Source organism: Ochlerotatus camptorhynchus, unplaced genomic scaffold, assembly GCF_037179485.1.
Source record: "Ochlerotatus camptorhynchus isolate MF236.1 unplaced genomic scaffold, CSIRO-AGI_Acam_v1.1 ptg000193l, whole genome shotgun sequence".
NCBI lineage: Eukaryota > Metazoa > Arthropoda > Insecta > Diptera > Culicidae > Ochlerotatus > Ochlerotatus camptorhynchus.
The window spans coordinates 2,338,059-2,356,057 of NW_027040683.1; the positions used below are offsets into that span (position 1 = coordinate 2,338,059).

Sequence of the window (17,999 nt, forward strand, 5' to 3'; positions counted from 1 at the left end):
ATTAATTGAACAGCAAGCGGTGAAAAGCGTTTATAACACTTTTCAATGACTCCTTAACAACCGGATAGAAGCAACTTTTATACAACGTTTATAGATACATATTTAAACTCAAGCTTTATTATTTTGGTGAAAGCTCGTATACAACGTTTGTAGACACTTCTTGACAGCTGCATTGAAATGTATTAGAGATTGAACCTGAGAGGCGTTTGTTACACTCTTTTATGACTCCTAAATATTAATTGAACAGCAAGCGGTGAAAAGCGTTTATAGCACTTTTTAATGACTCCTTAATAACCGTTGTGTAAGTACTCACAATATTCACAGATTAAAATTAGTTTAACAATTGTCGTGGTACGCCAAAATAATTGCTTGTACAGTTTTTATTAATTTAATTTATTTGTGCACATTGAAAAAATATGTAATTATGCCATAATTCACATTCTGTGATCATGGAGGAAGTAGTAACAAGCATCTGTTTAATCTTTGATTGATATTCTTTCAATTAATCTCTCTAATCATTAATTGAGAGAATTTATCTAGAAATGTTATCGTTGATTATATGATATATGTCTTAAATTAATGTTTGCATTTATTAATAACACCTATATATAATTTACCTCTACTCCACCAAAGGTTTCTCGAAGCAAGATTCGAACTCATGATCCCGGATTGCCAGCTGCTTCTGTTTCCATCTGCTCTATTCTTGAATACATATTTTGATCATATGAGAGAAGTATATCAAGCTCCTCTTGAGTAACTTCTCTTGCAGTCGAATAATCATTGCCTTATGATTATATAAACATGCCTATCACTTGTGCTATTTTTAGCAACAAAATTGTGGTTGGTCGAACGTAAACAATCATTTAAGAGTGCTCCAAGCAGTTTTTGAAGCTTTTAACCAAATGGCAATACAACTACATTCTTGTACAACTCTGGAAGCTATTATTCAACGTTTGGTCAACTCAGGTGTTATATAAGAGCTCCCAATGGTTTGTTTTGATGCGTTTATTCCACATCCTATATGGCTCCTGTCAAACAGTTTAACCGAACGTAAACAATCATTTAAGAGTGCTCCAAGCAGTTTTTGAAGCTTTTAACCAAATGGTAATACAACTACATTCTTGTACAACTCTGGAAGCTATTATTCAACGTTTGATCAACTCAGGTGTTGTATAAGAGCTGCCAATGGTTTGTTTTGATGCGTTTATTTCACGTTCTATATAGCTCTTGTCAATCGGTTTAACTAAGGTGCTATAAAAGTTATCGTAGGTCTTATAAAGCATATAGGTAAACCGAACGTAAACAATCATTTAAGAGTGCTCCAAGCATCTTTTGAAGCGTTTAACCAAAAAGGCAATACAACTACATTCTAGTACAACTTTGGAAGCTATTATTCAACGTTTGATCAACTCAGGTGTTTTATAAGAGCTCCCAATTGTTTGTTTTGATGCGTTTATTCCACGTTCTGTATAGCTCTTGTGAATCAGTTTAACTAAGGTGCTATAAAAGTTATCGTAGGTCTTATAAAGCATTTAGTTAAACCGAACGTAAACAATCATTTAAGAGTGCTCCAACAGCTTTTAAAACTTTTAATCAAATGGCAATACAACTACATTCTTGTTCAACTCTGGAAGCTATTATTCAACGTTTGATCAACTCAGGTGTTTTATAAGAGCTCTCAATTGTTTGTTGGGTATATTGTAATCTGTGAAAGGAAAATCACAAATCGAGCGTCAATACATGGCATCTTCATTCCTTTATCTAACGTCGGTCTCTGCACGCTATTTTGAGGCTACTCAGTGACTGGGTAGATCGCACTCATTTTTGCATAATGTATGGAGTTGTCAAAAAATGGGTAAACTGGTTTTGATCCGATGAGTGGAATCCACCCAGATTCTGGGTAAATGATTCTGATAGCAATTTTTCCAATGTTCAAAATGGCGCACAACTTCAAAGTGAACAGAAGACTTTTGTGCATGCAGTTAGTCAAAAATAAGTTATACGAAGTTAAGCAGAAACATGGAGCAACTACGTAGCAGTCTGGATGGCGAAAGTTATCACCAGCTAGTTGGTAAGTATTTTGTATGTTTCTTGATTTTGAATTTAGTCTCAACTTTGAATTATTCAGGCATTCAATGCCGCATTCCGGGCTGTCAAGTGTTTGTTGTTGGTGACGAACAAATTTACAAAAAACATTTAAAATCGCATCACAATATACGGTGCAGTAAAAAAAATAACATCCCCATTGCCTGTGAGAATTGCCATGCTGTGTTTTATTTTTATACAAATTATCGGAAACATATCATTAAAAAAACATCAAGAACTAACAGCGACTGGTGAGGTTATGATAAAAGAAGAAGCTGCAGCGGATGTGGAGTCCGGTCCAGTTCAGTTGAACATCGCCTCAGAAACAGATGATGATGCACAAAACATAGTCGGGGATATTGTTAATTCCATGTATTTCTGCGATGCCGTAGAAATAACCGAAATAAAAAATCAGGCTGTTGAACTGATAACGAAGTTACGCTGCGACGTTAGTTTACCGGAGAGCAAGCTGGCAACTATGATGGATGCAACGACAAGTTTTCTCAATACTTACCAACGTTTCGTACTGGCTAATTTGAAGCAGTTTACGATAAAGAAGGATATCAATGAAAAAGACGAAGATTTAGTTGATCTTGTAAATTCGTTGAGACTCGAGGACCCGTTTGCTGATGTCAGAACACCACAAAACAATTTGTCCTACTTGGCCTATAAGTCGAATGGTTCGGTACCAACAGTCCGAGAGATCGTGTTTGGCAGCCGAAAGGTTACTAAACTAGTTCCTCATCGCTCAGCTCATTTGAAGTATGGGCGGACGACATTGATACGTAAATCAAGAAATGTAAAGGATGTAGCACATTACATACCGGTTAACAAGATCCTTGAGCTTGTTATGAGAAGTCCGGAAGCAAGAGCTTGTGTGCTAGCAGAAACGGCACATGATGAATTGATAAGTGGTTTCAAAGATGGTTCGCTTTTTAAGAGTCATGATATATTTAAAGACTATCCATGTGTGCTGAGACTATTATTGCATTCAGATGAAGATGAGTATTTGAACCCGTTGGCCTCACGAAAAGGAAAAAAGAAATTGACAAATATAAGCTTTAAAATTCAGAACTTTGATCATATTGTGAACTCTAATCTTGATCGTGTATATTTAACTCTCACTGTTCAATCTAGTGTATTGAAAAAGTATGGGTATTCTCAAGTTTTACAACCTTTACTTGATGATCTCAAAGCTCTAGAGACAGGCATTCAATTAAAGATAGGTGGGATTTACTACAATTTACACGCTGTATTGGTAAATGTGGTCGGTGATACTGCTGCTTTGCACGAAATTTTTAACATTATGGGCCCTCAATCTAAATTATTTTGTAGGGTTTGCTATATTTCTCGTGATGATTTCAGGGATGGACATTTTGGAGATTGTTTTCCTCATAGAACACCAGAATCTATTCACACTGATTTGCAATCAATTCGTGATTTCAGCAAAACAAAAAGTCAATGTGGACTGATTGAGGAATGCTGTTTGAATACTATAGGCTATTTCAATTATGGTAAGGACAGGTCTATGGACCCTATGCACGACTTATGTGAAGGTGTTAATATGATGATCATCAAGCTAATACTGCGAAATCTGGTAACTGTTCGAAAAATTCTAACATCTGAACAAGTTAATCAAACTATTGAAGATTTTGATTATGGCTTATGTGAAATAGAGAACAAACCTTCAGCAAATTTTTCTGTAACTATCCTCAAGTCCCGAGCTAACTCAATTCCTCAATCAGCATCACAATGTTGGCTTCTGTTGCGTGCTTTCCCGTACATGTTTCATACATTCATTTCTATCGATCAAAATGTTGTAAAAATAATAGGTGTTCTACTCAAGATCAACTTTTACTCATTTTCTAACAAATTTCGTTTAGACCAGATTCACGAATTCGAGCTTGCAATTCATCAATTCCATCAGTTGTTCAAAGTATGCTTCCCTGATAAAAATCCAATAAATAAAATACACCATTTATCGCATTACCCTGAGCTTATCCTAATGAACGGATCATTACCCAATTGTTTTGCATTTGAGGCCAAATTTAAAATTTCCAAAGGACAAAGCAAAACTTGTAACAATTTTAAAAATCTTACTTACAGCATCGCGACCAGAATGAATCTAAAACAAACCCACTCTATTATTAAGCATAATTATGCTTCAAAAGTTCACACCGTCATGAAGACTCAAGAAATAGAGAAGTCTTGTTTGCAATTTTCAATAATCCTTTTTGATTTTCCTCCCAGCATCACTAGCATCAACCATTTAATAATCGACAGCACTAGTTTTCGTCCAGGAATGATAGTAAAATATGAAGTGTGTGATAACAAACAATACGGTATTATAGAATTAATAGTAGGCCGTGGCGAAGAATTTACATTTGTAATTCAAAAGCTAATCGTGTCCAAATTTAGTAAGGATATGTACAGCTTGGAAGTAAAACGCAGCAATGAATTAGCCAGAGTTTCAAGCTTAAAGATTTGTTCGCGAAAGTCCTACAGTTTATGGAAACGATCAGGAGTAGATGAACTTTGCTTATACATTAGTCTAAAATATTACGACGATTAAAAAGTGAACATCAAATCACTTCAATTCAAAGAAACATAGAACAGGTTAGTTAATGGTATAGCAAATGCATGGGTGTTCGTGAATACGCAATAATGTAAAACATATTTTTTTTGACTATTTAATCTGTCCCTAAACCACGAAACCACGATGTAGGAGAAAGAGAGGCATAGTAAACAGTCAATGTGGATTGTGGATGTAAATTGCATAGTAAACAGGTGGGGTATAGTGAGCATCCTGTACTTTGGATTTGGATTGCTAGTAGTTCGAAACAAATAAATTGATAGTAGGTAGCTGTAATTCGTACAGTAGGTTTAAAATCATTATGACATTGAACCTTCTACCAATTAATTTGTTTTGAACGGTTGGAAGCTGGAGTACGTGATGCTCATTACGCTCCTCTTACCCCTACGTTGTTCGACAAGTGCACGGTGCGTTTTTTCACGCAGAGAAAAAAACGGTCGACGTGGTTTATGAACAGCTTCTAAAAGATTGTTTTTAAACTTGATGCATTAAAGACACTTAGTACATACATATTTTGCTTCCAGCTAACAAGGTAACCGATCGGGCTCTACTGATGTTTGAGGACGCAGATCTAATCGATATAGGAATCACAGCCAATTCTTCAATTGTAAATCTCCGTGCTTCACAGCCGCCCCCGGTTGAAATCGAAAAAACTCCTGAAGAGGAACTTACATCTGTACATGCACGACAAGTTTAATGGTTTTTTGATTCATTTTATTATTTTAGAAGCTGAGAGCTGTCCTTCTCGACGACGCAAAGTTCCGATTTGTTGTTTACAATGAGCTGGATCAGAACAAAGTACCCAGTGAAAAACATCTGCGTGAGATGTGTAGTATCTTGTGTCGTCATCAGTTCGAAAAATCGATTTACGACAATAAAGGGTAAATTATCGCATTTCAAATCACGCCAAACATCGTAAAACGTCCTGTTTAATATTCCTTAATTTATTTCAGCTATCCTTCCTCCAATGATCAAAGGATATTGGCGAAACATATTATTCGAACATTTCCTTAGTTGAAAAGCACACGGGCGAACGAAAATGCACCAGAAGAGGTAAACTAATAGCTCAAGTTGATTAATTGGGTGAGAGAATCACATTTTATGTTTTTGTTTAATTTTGCAGTCGGCATTTTTCTGGTGGCACAACGGAAATTCTAAGGGTGATCACGGCGGTTATATCTATCATAAAGTGCGTAACATCATAAAAGGTTTGCCCAAAGAAATCAAAAAGTACAGTCGACCTGATCTTATCAACAAAGTAGGGGAATTTACGTATTCTCGGCAACCTAAGCAGCGACCTTCTTTCTATAGCCTTTTTCTATAAGGAACGCACACATATGCAGTATTGGTTTGTTTACAATCTTTTGCTGCCAGCTGCTCTAACAATTTCAGTCGAAAGAATTGTCAGAAACTGTTTTCAAACGCTTTTACAAAGCTCCAATCTTCTCTAGTGAGAGCGAGTATTGTCGGCAACCAATTTTTCTTCGGCAACCGTTCCATTTGAACTGCATGTAAATCTGCTGTTCTATTATCGGCAACTCGAAATCAGCTACAATTTGTAGTGCGTGTGTTTCATTTCAAGAAAACCTTGCTAGATTGCTTTTTCTCAGTGGTAAAAATATAGTCAAATTGAAGCTGAAAGCATAAAGAATCGTTTGCATGCATTCAGCGAAGTGTTTTCGTAAGAAAATCCAGTGAAAATAGTGTTTCAATTTGGGTTGCCGAAAATAGTCTGGCATGCCGAAGCCGTCATTTCCCCTACGTCATTCTATTCCTTCTTCACTTGTAAAACGAGCTGCAGATCTGGCAGAACTAATTGCGAATTCAGACAACATTACCGAAATTATGTTAGAAATGGAAGAATGTTTCCCTATCCACCAACTCCTGTTAAGAGAGAAAAAAAGAGTGAAAGAAATGCTTCTCACACTTCCACATTTGGCATCATATAACGGCGCAATGGTAAAACTGAAAATTACTACAATGTTATACTGGTTTTACATGTAGTAACATTAATTCACATTGTTCACTTTTCAATTACAGATACATGACGCATTTTATCACCTAAATCTCCAAGTACCACAGCAGTTCGAGATTACATCAATTTTGGGAAGGGGACTTCTGTTGGCACCAGGAATTCTCAAGGAAGTAGATGATGGTAATAATTAAAATCTTAATTTAAAGAAGCAGTTGTTCAGATCTTGTTTTTTTTTTCTTCTCATTATTTAGTGCATGTCAAAGGAGCTTTACGGATTTTTGCGAAATTACACAGAAAAGGTGTGCAAAATGCGACAACAAATCATGCAGGTCCCAGTAGTTCAATGCTTCCAGAGGAAATTTTGGTTGCACCATTGGTAATTAAAATATTTTTGTTTGTTTTCAATTCATCCGAAAATCAATTATTTAAATTTAAAGGGCCTCAAACATCACATTGAAGTCTCGAACGATGAACCACATATCGTCTGTGTAGCGGACACATTCAAATCGGGATCCTACAACATTGTGTTCAACGAGGTGGTACTTTGGACCAGCGACTCTTTTATCGATACGCTAGATCTATTTTGGAAGAGTTTCCATGTCTTCGGTCAAAAAGTCCCAAGCAAGCTGCAGATGTATCAAGACGTTTTTTACATTTTGATTTATAGAACACTAACAAATAGTTCACGAAAATGTGTGAACGATGTCTGTTCAAATTTGATGGAGGCCATTCAGGCAGAATCAATTTGATTATATGTATTTTCTGATTTTTTTTTATTACGAAATGATTTGGTGTTGCGGTATCAATAAATACAGAATTATCGTTCTCGTATTCTTTTTTATATTATTCCTGGATGAAATAATTTAAATATAAGGCATTAATGGCGCATTCATTCGCTTCTGTAGAAATGGGTAACGTTTACTCAGTTGACAAATGTCATCATCTGAGTAAACGTTACTCAGTTTTCTCCATAGGCACGTTTACTCAGATTTGAGTAAAAGCATGTTTACTCATTTTTGGGTAACTTCCCTTTTGACTGGACTGAGTGGTTTTTGACTCAAAAATGAGTAGCCCCGAAATAGCGTGTGTTCCGCAATCTAGTGCCAATCACCGACGGACATCGATTGCCATCCATTGACGGCAATCGAATGTGCAGGAAGGCAGCTTCCACACCTGCGTAGGATAACACACCCATTCAAACACACATGGGCCGGGACCAACGGCTTTACTTCCCTTCCGAAGGAAGACGTGACCAGAGATTTTTTTGCCTCAGAAAAATCCCACCGACCTCGGCTGGGATTGAACCCAGACTCATTGGGGTGTTAGAAAGCAGTCCCGCTTACCACTACACCACCGGCGCCGGCTATACAATACATGGCATGTTGAGAGATTGAGCTGGTGAGAGGGAATTTTTTTCTCTCAAATTTGAATTTTCGGCTCTCTGGGTACTGGTAGTAAAGCAGGTTAAACTGTATGAGGAAAAATCACCTTTATTTAATTGTAGCTTGTTTAACAATAATTTCCGGGAAAAAACTGTACGACAAAGCACCTCACTAATTTATTTAGGTTGTCGTTCACTTTTTTCGACCTGTATATGCACCGAAAGCGAATTATTCCCACTTATCTCAATTTCTATATACGAATTTTTATCACTTCCTACCAGCGGAACAGCGCCATCTCTGTGGAAAAAGGTTGGACGATATGAATGATTGATTGATTGATTTTGAGCATCAAAACAAGCTTTTTGGTAAATTTCTTCAACAGATAAAATAAATCATGTGTCTGCAAAAAAACATAAATCTAACAATGTATGATATGTATTCATTGAACTTTAGATAATCAGGAACGGGTTTTCAGAAAAACAATAACCATACAATCACCATAAAATAAAATACAATTACATCCAAATCTATTCACAACAATCGGCTTTCTTGTATAAGAAATTTTAACACATTGTTATTACAATAGATATACAATACATCCCATATAGTAAGAGTTTTCAACAATAGAACTACAATACAATTAATGGTAAATGACTCAAGTTTGTTCGGGAAATACTGATTTTTCGTATGGTTAAGATACAAATCAACTCCCTTGTTCTATTGTATATTTCCCCATTTAACATAGATTCTATTGAGGAAACAATACATTCTTTTGTTATTTTTTTCGTTGTGTAGAAAACGATTTATTGTAAATACAATAAACTCTATTGTATTTACTCAATATATTTCATTGTATGTCCTTTTCATGTACCGTGGACTTCCGTTAACATGAACGACACTTCGTATATATTACCGGAGATCAATTTTAATTTGAAGTTCCAGTAGCCCTAATACCATCAGAAAAGGGAGTTTCTGGTAGGCTTAATTGCTGTTTTGTTTTGATTTGGCGTTCACATTGTTTCATTTCGCTTTTCTCCATTCTTTCTACCAAATGTCGTTTAAGCTATTTTTTAATTTGCACGACGTCAGATTATTGGAAGTGCATGGTATTATTTTTTGAAACTTTGACCTTTTTGTGTATCATTAAGTGCAACGGTTGGCGAGAAACACTTCTTTCAAATTTTAAAAGTTTCAAAAATATTAAATTGACGGCGTCTCAAAAATTATAATGGCAGCGTATCAATACTTATCACGGCGGCACAGTCCGCATCGTGCTCTCTTGCCATGCGGATCTATTTACTTTTTGCTGAAGGAAGTGTTACTACTACCTAAAGCTACAACAAATTTAAACAGCACTTTTCAGTGCTCAACCTGTAAAAAAATTTCTACCTTGTTCAACTCTTATTCCTCTTCGATCCTTGTTTGGAGCCTACCCGAGGTAATGTTTCTTTGATATCGATTTGGAAAATTCCTCTTCGATCCTTCAGATTCTTATAGTAATCTGCTTAGAAGTCGATTTGGGTAAAAATTTACTGCCGCCATAGCACCTAAACGCAAAAGAAAGGGGCAAACTCTTGACCCCCCTTCTGATGAAATTAATTTGAGTAATCAATTTGATTTGCTCACGGATGGTGAGAATGATCCATCATCCAAGAAAAATTCTAGTAAACTTTCCCGGCTTAATGCCAAGAAGGAAAAGATTCCCCCTATTGTGATAACCACTTCCGATTTCCATGCTCTTCGCATGGAACTTTTGAATTTCGTGAAATTTAAGTTTTCACTACAAATTGGACGTCGGGGTGAATGCCGTGTATTGGCTGAAACCTTGGACGGATTTAAATGTCTTCTCAAGTATCTTACTGAGAAGCAGCATAAATTTTTTACTTACGACACCAAAACAAGGTTGTCATGAAAGGACTGCCCAGTACTCCAAGTAATCAAAATAAAAATGAAATCCCGTCCTGGCGATTCGCGCAACGGGATTTCTAATGATTTTTATTTAGTTCACTTCAAGTCTAGTGAATTAAACAACCTTAAGGCCTTAGAAAAAGCTAGCCTTATGCTCCATGTCCAAGTGAAGTGGGAACACTCCCCTCGCTGCTAACACTGTTCAGCGAGCTAATGGAGCTACCTATGCTGCAATAGCAGCGGGTAGAAATCAAAATACTAACCAACGTTCTAACGGAAATTTTTGACAATTTTGACTTAGGAAGCATTACTGCCCCAAAATGGAATTTTTACAGAAATCATTAATTGACGTGATTTCTGATATGCTTAAATCTAACTCCATGTTTGATGCTATTCAAACTGGGGTAAAATTTGCAAATAATATTGTCATGAGTTTAAAATTCAGTAATGGATTTTAAAGTATTAAATATTTTAAATTGGAATGCTCGATCTCTTAAAGATAATGAAGACGAGCTATTTAACTTTTTGAGAGTTCATAACGTGCATATTTCCGTTATAACTGAAACGTTCCTTAAACCTGACCATAACGTTAAGAAGGACGCAAATTATTTGATTTATAGAAATGATCGTCTTGATGGACCCAGTGGTTGCGTTGCCATCATTGTTCATAGACGAATCAAACATAAAATTCTTTCTTTATTTGAAACCAAAGCTTTTGAAACTTTGGGTGTTTCTGTTGAAACAAAATTTGGACAACTTTATAGCTGCCTATTTGCCATTCCAATGCGTAGGCCAGCAAAAGAATTTTCTCAAGGGTGACCTTCAGAAACTTACCCGTCATAGGTCTAAATTCTTTATTATTGGTGATTTTAATGCAAAACACCGCTCATGGAATAATGCTCAAAGCAATTCCAATGGTAATATTCTGTTTGATGATTGTTCTGCAGGTTATTACACTATTCAATATCCAAACAGCCCAACATGCTTTTCTTCTGTAAGAAATGCCTCCACTATTGATTTGGTCTTAACTGATTCACGTCGACTTTGTAGCCAATTGGTTACTCATGCTGACTTCGGTTCTGATCACCTTCCAGTAACTTTTGAAATATCCCAAGAAATAATTTGTAATCCCAACAGCTCTACTTTCAATTACCATAGAGCTGATTGGGAGCAATATCGAACATTTATGGAATATAACTTCGATCCAAACATTCCTTTGCAAACCAAAGATGAAATTAATTATGCTCTTGAATCTCTGACTACTTCTATAGTTGAAGCAAGAGCTGCCTCAGTACCAAAATGCGAGGTTAAATTCGATTCAATTATAATAGACGATGATCTTCAGCTCTTGATCCGTCTTAAAAATGTCCGTAGGAGACAATATCAAAGAACACGCGATCCTGCCATGAAAGTTATCTGGCGGGATTTGCAAAAACAAATTAAAAAGCGATTCTCTGCCCTGAGGAACAAAACTTTTGAAAATAATGTTTCTAAATTAGACCCGAGTTCCAAACCCTTTTGGAAACTCACAAAAATTTTGAAAAAACCTCAAAAGCCTATTCCAGCGCTTAAAAAAGGTGGTAAAATTTTGATCACAAATTTGGAAAAAGCTCAGAAACTTGCTAAGCAATTCGAGAGTTCCCATAATTTCAGTTTGGGTCTTACTAGTCCTATTGAGAATCAGGTTGCTCGGGATTTTCTGAATATTTTCTCTCGGGAAAATATTTTTGATGATTCCTGGGGGACTGATTTGGACGAAGTAAGGTCTATAACTAAAATTTTTCAAAATTTGAAAGCTCCAGGTGATGATGGAATTTTCTATATCCTCATCAAAAAACTCCCAGAGAGTACCTTGTCTTTCTTGGTAAAATTATTTAACAGATGTTTCCATTTGGCATACTTTCCTGATAAATGGAAAAATGCTAAAGTTGTTCCAATTTTGAAGCCGGATAAAAATCCAGCAGAAGCTTCTAGCTACCGTCCAATAAGTTTGCTTCCTTCAATAAGTAAACTTTTTGAAAAGATAATTTTGAATAGAATGATGCTTCACATCAATACGAACTCAATTTTTGCAGATGAGCAGTTTGGATTTCGCCATGGACATTCAACTACTCATCAACTCTTAAGAGTTACCAATTTAATTCGTTCAAACAAATCTGAAGGCCACTCAACTGGAGTTGCTCTTCTAGACATAGAAAAAGCATTCGACAGTGTTTGGCATGAAGGTTTGATTGCTAAATTGAAAAAGTTTAATTTTCCACTTTATATTATGAAATTAGTTCAAAATTATTTAACTGACAGAACTCTGCAGGTAAACTATCAAAATTCCAAATCAAATCGACTACCTGTTAGAGCAGGAGTTCTTCAGGGTAGCATTCTTGGGTCTGTATTGTATAACATTTTCACTTCGGACCTCCCTGATTTGCCTCAGGGTTGCCACAAATCTTTGTTCGCTGATGATCTTGGATTAATACTTGACCAAAACTTAACTTTTAAAGATCACATTGAGGGCATTCAAGCCAAATGTAATAAATACATAAAATGTTTGTATCCTCTTATAAACAGGAAATCCAAACTTTGCCTGACGAATAAACTTCTAATATTTAAACAAGTTTTTAGACCGGCCATGCTTTACGCTGTGCCAATATGGTCTTGTTGTTGCACTACCAGGAAAATAGCACTTCAAAGGATTCAGAACAAAGTTCTGAAAATGATTTTGAAGTTGCCTCCCTAGTACAGTACTACCGAAGTACATAGAATTTCGAATGTTGAGACTTTAGAACAAATGTCCAACAAAATAAATAATAATGTCAGGCAAAAATCGTTGCAATCCTCAATTGCAACGATTAATTCCCTTTATACTTAGATAAGATTTAGTTTTAGTTTTTAGTTTTAAGATATCAATTGTAATACTGACATGCAGGTTTAAAAAACCTGTTTAAAATACTGAATTGCCAAGACAGGAACAATGTAAAAACACTTAGCTATATATCATAACAATTACCATAAAGTAAATTACGAAGAAGCCAAACGTAGACTATGTACAATAAATTGGCAAAATTTAATAAGTATTGAAGGAAATGTCGATACTGAAGTAGAAAAATTTCACTCAATTCTTCAAAGCCTAATTTTAGAAACTGTACCATCAAAAAAAGAAGACGAACACAAAACAATAAACTACCCGCATGGTTCAATCCACAACTGAAAAATGTAAAGAATAAAAAACAGAAAGCTCATAAACTATACAAAAAAGAAAAAACTGAAACCAATTTGCGAAACTACCACAACTTATGCAACCAATTAAATACAGCCATCAACTCTGCATATGAGGACTATAACCGCAAAGTCGAAAATGAATTCAAATCATGTCCTAAGAACTTTTTTAATTATGTAAACACGAAATTAAAAAGCAGCAATTTTCCTTCGCGAATGAATTTGGATGCAAATGTAGGTGAGAATTCTTCTGAAATTTGCAATCTCTTTGCGAATTTCTTCCAAGAAGTATACACCACATTTTCCGAAGAAGATCGTGACCGTGATTTCTTTTCATTCATTCCTGAAATTTCTAAAAACATCTCTGTCAACCAACTTTCTCAACATGAAGTCCTCAATGCACTTAAAAACTTAAACGCGTCGAAAGGGTCTGGACCTGACGGCATCGCACCCATATTTTTGAAAAACCTTTCTGAAGAACTCGCATTTCCTCTAGAGCGTCTTTTCAACATGTCTCTGAAAAATGGAAAATTCCCTGAAATTTGGAAATCATCTTATTTGGTACCTATTTTCAAATCAGGTGCAAAATCAGACATTCGAAATTATCGTGGAATTGCTATTATTTCTTGCATTCCAAAACTTTTTGAATCAATCGTAAACGGCAATATTTTTCAGCAGGTGAAAAATCTAATTACAAGTAAACAGCACGGCTTTTTTAAAGGTCGCTCAACTACCTCTAATCTTCTAGAATATGTTTCTTTCATTATTAAAGCGTTGGACAGTGGCAAGCACGTTGAAGCGCTATACACCGACTTCAGTAAAGCATTTGACCGCATCGACATACCATTATTAATCCTCAAATTGCAGAAAATAGGAATGGAGCCTGGACTTTTGAATTGGCTTCAATCATACCTAACACATCGTAAAAAAATAGTTCGCTTTCAAAATAAACTTTCAGAACCAATTTCAGTCACCTCTGGGGTACCCCAGGGTTCTCATTTAGGCCCACTTCTTTTTATTTTGTACATAAACGACATTTCCTACATACTTAAAAAAATAAAATTGCAGACGACATGAAGCTCTTTATGGAAATAAGTAATTCTAGCGATGCAGAAGAATTCCAGAATGAAATCAATATATTCCACACCTGGTGTAGTAAAAGTCTACTTCAACTGAACGTAAAAAAATGTACTGCAATAGCATTTAGCAGAAAAATTGAAACACCGCATATTGAAATATCATTAGGCAACCAAATAGTAGAAAAAAGCAAAATTGTAAGAGATCTAGGTGTAATCCTAGACTCCAAACTAACTTTTATAGAACATTATAATACTATCATTAGTAAAGCAAACAGAATGCTAGGCTTCATCAAAAGGTTCAGTCATAATTTCGAAGACCCAAACACTATTAAGCTATTATATACCACATATGTAAGGCCAATTCTGGAATACTGCCACCTAGTATGGAATCCATACATTTCCATACACGAAGAACGCTTAGAATCTGTCCAAAAACAATTCCTTTTATTAGAGTCGGTGTGTAATGAGTCACGCCAAGAGTGAAGCCAAGTCTACCTATTGAACTGTCAAACCGGCTACCTATCGTGCAAAGAAAACAAACATTACGATGCTATGAAAGGTCCACGAAAGGTAATGCAATAAAATATAAAATATAATTGGAAAAATTATCATAATTACGCACTGAGCATTAAATTGTCATGGGATATGTTTGGCAATGATCAGTAATGAGAATTTCTACTATTTTTTGATAAGATAATTTGACAAAATTACTGATATAAGGATTTACTACAGCCGCTATTTTTTTTTTCTCGCTAGAAGTCATTTGAAGTTGATGTAAAAGTCCTCTGTTGCCAAGTGAAAAGAAAGGGAATCTTTCGAAAACCGTGATGCGAGTTCAACTGTTTTTCTCTTGGCGTGACTCATTATACACCGACTCTACCTTTTATATGCTTTACGTAAATTGAATTGGACTGCATTTCCATTACCATCTTATAAAGCGCGCTGCATGCTCATCAATATACAAACACTTAAGGAGCGCCGCCAATTTGCAATGCTTTTCTTCATCAACGACATTATTTCAATGCGCATAGATTCGGCAGAAATTCTCGCACAATTAAATTTTTACACACCTTGTCGATATCTTAGAACACGGAATTTATTTTCAGAAACATCGTACAGAACAAACTATGCAAAAAATAGCCCAATCAATCGAATGATGCGCCTATATAATTTGCATTGCGGATCTATTGACATCACTATGTCCAAGCAGCAAATACAAACTAAGCTAAAACAGAATAGAATTAATGCATAGTATGTAAGTAAACATTGTAATAATCATTGTATGTAGTCTACACTGGCTTGACGAAATGGAAATAAAAAAAAATTAAGGCTGGTAAATTACTGTAGTAACTGGAGCACCTAGGTTAAAATGAAATGTAATTTATTTTGAATTTGAAACAAATAAAAAGTAAAAAAAAAATCACGGCGGTGCGCCGACTAAAAATCCTCGGCGTTAGCGGCGTGTGAAAAAGTGCCGGCAGCGCACAGAACTAACCTCCACATAATTTTTATTTTTTCAAACGTTGACTGTTCCAATAATGCAAAGGGTGGCCGTCCACCCCGTCGTCCCCTTTATATTTTCGGATTCCAACCCACTTAGCGTAAGCCATTGAATTGCTTACTACTATTCCCTCGCACTCATAACACATGATGCCCATCAGAGTCACTGTGTAGAGACCGCATGCAAGTTAATTACCATCCAATGATCGTCGTCACACAAAAAAAAAGGTTGATAACCACGTGCTCACGCGCTCCAACTAGACAGATGAACTGAGCACAACAATGTTTTATTATCTCACTGGAATTTCCCTCGCTTTTTGCTCCAGAGGAAAGGAAGGTGACATGCTATTTTTTTTTAAACTGAAAAATGACGTTATTGTTTTTAGGAAACAGTAATGATTGGGATAACAACTGTTTAGATTATTGCATTGCAAAGGTGCATATTGATCCATCTTTGCCAGACGAACATAAAATTGTTTCAAAACGCGCCACTTATCGTAATTGCACCCGTTCGTGTTGCAGCAACGCAAACAAAATGATGAAGGCTTCAATAATCCACCTTCCTGAATGGTGGTATGTGTACAGTAGAAAAAAAAACAACAACAAAGACACTTTTGTCGAGTTCAAAAACAGTTCATACACTTCACCGCGGTTACAGAGCAGAGAGGTACAGTTCACTTTACGAGTTGAAAGCAAAAGCCGCATCTTTCACCGGACAATAAAGCCCAATTGAGCCGCATCAGTGATAGCCACCCTTGATCTATCTCAGCAGAAATGTGACACACTTACAACAACATGCGAGTATCGGCAACAAACAGCGACCGACGTGTACATTCACGGTCGTCGGGAACTAGAACTTATGTCACGTTTTGGCGAATGCGTTGAACGCGCGAAAAAAAAAAGCAAACTCCTTCCACCCGAAAATAACCACCTGTCCGACTGCCACCAGTCAAGTCCGAACCACACTGCACCGGACGACGATGAGGAGGAATGTGGACGCGATCGCGCTTCAAACGATACTACCGAGTCGAGTCTGGTCGGAGGCAATTCGAGCTAGCCAGCATCAGCATGAACATTTTCAGTGGGCTTCGGCGGAGACTGATAGTAGGTAGGTACCGACAGTTGGTTGGTGCTAGCAGAGTGATGATCTGTATCTGTTTGAACGTGGCCCACGTCGATGGTTTGTTCTTTTTTGCTTAGCTTGAAGAAATACAACCACCCAACCGGTTCGGGATATCATGCTTCTTTTTTTTTATCTAGTTCGTTTATTTGTAAGGCTCAATCGCGTTAGCTTTACGGAGCCGATAATTCATTGTTCTTTGTTTGTAACAAAATTCACTTAATTCTATGTCTAGTAGGAGTCGGGCCGATTACTCGCGGCTTACTCGAGGTTAGAGGGGTACATTGTCGAAGGATAGGAAAATGGGAGGAGCTTGGGTAGGGTTTCGTTGTCTCATCAGAGTGATGTCGCCAGTATGAACGGTAGTGTGGTTCTAGATTCGTCTGGAGTTCGACCGGCTATGGTGACCAGTGGGCGACGATGAGACTCATCGAGACGGGGGACAAGACAAACAAAAACTAATAAAGAGATACAAAAGACAAACGAATTAAATTCTTATACTAGACATTTGCAGAAACACATAAATCGACTGCATATAGCAGAGATCGCGGGTACCCAACACGTCTCTGATAGGAATATAGGGTTGTCTTCCTTGGGCCTCGAGGGTATTCAAAAGTCGCTCTCTGGCGGCGTCATTATCCGTACATTGCCAAACTACGTGATCGATGTCGTCGTAACCGTTTCCACACCGACATATGTTGCTGTCCACGAGGTTTATTCTATTGAGATGCCCATCTAGCGAGTAGTGGTTGGACATAAGTCTACTCATCACGCGAATAAAGTCACGACTTAAGCCCAAGCCTTTAAACCACGCTCTCGAAGAAACATTAGGAATAATTGAATGTAACCACCGTCCAAGATTTCCATTGTCCCAATCGGTTTGCCAACTCGAAAGGTAAATGGTAAATGGTAAAATTCATCGTGTGAAATTTGCCTGTCATAAAATTCGCCTTCCTGCGCGCCCACCTTTGCGAGAGAGTCCGCCTTCTCATTGCCTGGGATTGAGCAATGTGAGGGGACCCATACAAAGGTAATCATATATGATCTTTCGACCAGCACACTCATCTGCTCCCTTACCTTTGAAAGGAAATAAGATGAGTGCCTACTTGGTTTCATCGACCGAATAGCCTCAATAGAACTGAGA

The 17,999-nt window shown here is 36.7% G+C and overlaps 1 protein-coding gene and 1 pseudogene across 1 annotated transcript in view; one reads left to right on the forward strand and one right to left on the reverse strand.

Annotated features, from left to right (window-relative positions):
• Positions 1 to 16,667, reverse strand: part of LOC135702490 (protein 5NUC-like) — a 77,234-nt gene extending 60,567 nt beyond the window's left edge. The window contains exon 1 of the mRNA XM_065223539.1: positions 16,525 to 16,667. The gene's annotated coding sequence lies outside the window, so the exon portion shown is untranslated. The remainder of the gene's footprint in view (positions 1 to 16,524) is intronic.
• Positions 2,020 to 16,792, forward strand: LOC135702549 (uncharacterized; annotated as a pseudogene).
• The last annotated feature ends 1,207 nt before the right edge of the window (positions 16,793 to 17,999 follow it).